This window comes from Mus caroli, chromosome 4 (assembly GCF_900094665.2).
Source record: "Mus caroli chromosome 4, CAROLI_EIJ_v1.1, whole genome shotgun sequence".
Lineage (NCBI taxonomy): Eukaryota > Metazoa > Chordata > Mammalia > Rodentia > Muridae > Mus > Mus caroli.
Window position 1 is genome coordinate 31,833,964 of NC_034573.1, and position 3,316 is coordinate 31,837,279.

At 43.1% G+C, this 3,316-nt stretch overlaps 1 pseudogene; it reads right to left on the reverse strand.

Moving 5' to 3' along the window:
- Positions 1–1,375: 1,375 nt before the first annotated feature.
- LOC110292483 lies at positions 1,376–3,017 on the reverse strand (annotated as a pseudogene).
- Between the last annotated feature and the right edge of the window lie 299 nt (positions 3,018–3,316).

Here is a 3,316-nt window from a genome sequence, read left to right on the forward strand (position 1 = left end):
TTTTTGTAAGTCTCTATAACACAAAAGCAAATCCTGGGGGTCTTTTCCCGCCATCAAAACATCATCTGTGAAATGGATGATGTAAATCATTGGCCATTGTCTCACAGGCTGAATGGCCTGTGCCACAAATCTCTGGCAGAAGGTGGAACTATTAGCCATCCCCTGTGGGAGAACTGTTCATTGATATCTTTTCATGGGTTCCTTAAAATTTACAGAAGGAACACTAAAAGCAAATCTTTCACAATCCTTTGGATGCAAAGGGATGGTAAAGAAACAATCTTTCAGATCTATCACAATTTTATAATATCCCTTAGGAATGGCTACTGGGGAGGGAAGCCCCGGTTGTAAAGATCCCATAGGTACCATAGTCTCATTAACTTTTCTTAAATCTTGTAACAGTCTCCATTTACCCGATTTCTTCTTGATAATGAAAATTTGTGTATTCCAAGGAGAATGAGACTCCACCAAATATCCAGCTTCTAACTGCTCCTGCACTAGCGAAGAAGCGACTTCTATTTTTTCTTTAGGTAAAGACCACTGTTCTACCCACACCAAAATTATCATTAAGCCATTGGATTTTTCGGCATGGGATGCAGGCAAGATAGTGGCCGCTACTGAAAATACTTTAAACCTCTTGTGTTAGAGTGAGGTTTAGGATCCTCAAAAGTCTTAATTTCCTGTCCCTTTTTTCTTAGTCCATGACCAGGCAGAGGTCCCTGTCTGAATGTCTGCTTAGTCACCATCTCATTAGAACTGTACATTATAATGCCCATCTGTGACAACAGATCTTGTCCCCACAGAGTTACAGGCAATTTTGACATAACATACAGCTGAATTTTTCCTGATTTTCCATCCCCATCTCTCCAGGTTAGCAATTTGGAACTACATTTTGGGTTACTAGTGTACCCAATTCCTTGAAGGTGAGTTAACAAATCAGTCAAGGGCCAGTTTGAAGGCCAGTCCTGTCCTCTTATAATCATTACATCGGCACCAGTATCTATTAATCCTTCAACGCTTTTTCCATCAAATGTCAATTTAAGGTTAGGTCTCTGATTAGTAATAGATTGCACCCAATTCACAAGAGAGGAGTCAAAGCTTCTTTGTCCTCTCTCATTTTTAAAGAATTTATATGGTGACTGACGTAAAGGGATTAAAGTAAGTTGAGCAATTCTCTGAATAGCGGGTACAGTTATAACACCATGAGGGGAAGCTGCTATGATTTTAATTTCTCCCTCATAATCATTATTTATAACACCTGAATAAATCTTCGGGCCTTTTACAATAGAACTGCTTCGTCCCAAGAGAAAGCCACAGGTTTCTGTGGGCAGTGGTCCAAAGACTCCGGTAGGCAGAGTTTGGACTCCCATTTCTGGAGTTAATACTGCGTGGATGGTGGAATAGAAGTCCAGTCTTGTATTTCCTGGGTTTGACCTGACAAGTTCAAGAACTGATCTTGTTGGCTGGGCAGCAGATTTATAGCCCCATAAGCTGTTTTCTTCGAGTAAGTCGGGGTCTGGGGCTGACCCCTTCCCTGCACTGGGGACAAATTCCTGGGGCACAGCCTGCTTGCCTATTCTCGGCACCTTTGTTCTTTGGACAATTACTTTTAAAATGATCCAAACTTCCACANTTAAAGCATGTATTATTCCCTCGTTTCCGCGAGAACATTGTTTGTACTTGGGTCCCCTGCGAAATTGTGCAAGACGGCCTGATGTCTGCACAAAGATGGACATATCCCGCCAAATCTGTCTGTCCCTTATGCGGGTGAATCGCAGCTCGGCACGTTGCGTTTGCATTCTCATAAGCATAACGAAAGGACTTCCTGTGTCCGACTTTCCAAAGATTCTACTAGCTGAAATCAAAAGCCTGTCCACAATGTTTTGGTAAGGCTCATCAGAACTCTGCCGAATGCTAGCTAAACTTACACCAATATCTCCTTTAACTGGTAACAGTCCCCAAGCACGGTGCACAGCCACCATACTGCAACGGGAAAATTCATCTGATTTGTCTGTCCCTCATATGGACCCTCTCCTAAAAGCATGTTGCTATCCAAGTCTAAATTACCAGCCTGAGCATTTAAAGCGGCAGTTTTCCTACTGGTGTCTTGCCATTCAGAATCCCAAAGCAAAAAATCTCCTCCTGACAGGGTAGATTTACAAAGAGTCTTCCAATCTAGGGAGGATTAAGTGTGACTCCACGACTGTATCCAGTAACACTTGAGTGAATGGGGCTGAAGGGCCATATTGCACAACAGCCGTTTTTAACTCCTTTATCAACTTGAAATCCAAAGTCTGGTAATGTCTGACCCTAGTATCTTGCTGATCAACTACCTCAACCACAGGAAAGGCTAGCGTATCAGACCTATTCTGTCCTCTCCCACGAGCCTGACTCACAGCTCTTTCTAGTGGCACCTGGTGAACTTCAGAAGAGTTACTCTTCCCCACTTCTGACATCCTTTTTAGCTCCTTAAGCTCATTGGTCAACTTCTGAAGCCTAATTTCAAACTCTAATTTGCTTAGTCGCATGTCCCTATGAGTAGCCCCTCCATAGGTGGGGACCATAGGTGGAGTAGGAGATTTGCATGAAAGCCAATTTTCATCAAAATAATGGGCAGCTCCTCTATCTGAGTGATTTTTGTTTGAATTTAGTTCATCATCAGACTTTCCACATTTATCAAATTTAGTTAAGAGAGCCCTTTTCTGAGAAGGCCCTCTCAGATAGGTGCTCCTCCTGAGACTCTACAAGCTCTGCCTGGGTACAATCCAATCTTGGAGAGGTAGCATCTTTGATAGCATCATTATGAGCGCCCAGAGGCCTAAGGTGAAATTATCTGCCTGAGTGATTTTCAAGGCCTCACCAGCTTTCTCCCAGGTTCCGCAATCTACTGTTTCTTCTTCCTTGAATCATGGGCAACAACTATCTATCCTATCTAAAAAATTTCTTACCAATTGTACTTCAAGCCCTACTCCTCTGGCTTGAAACAACTCCTGAAAGCTGAGAATGACCGCCTGATCCATAACTTCAAATCCTACCTTCTCTCGACTGAAGCAGCTTCTGAATGCTGGGGACAACCACCTGATTCCAGTTTCTAGTTCCGATTAATACACTGCTGACCAAAGCAGAACCAGCATTGGGTTAGCGCTGATTCAAGCTTAGTTTGTATCCTACTGCACCCTCAGCAACACTTTAAAAGTGAAATTTTAAGGTAGCACTAGCTTGTGTACCTGTTTGTTGCTCAAGTGCCCGATAAAAAAGACCATGTGCTTTTCCCGTGGAGCTCCACACGGACAGCGTTCTCTCAGCATCCTTCTGCCAT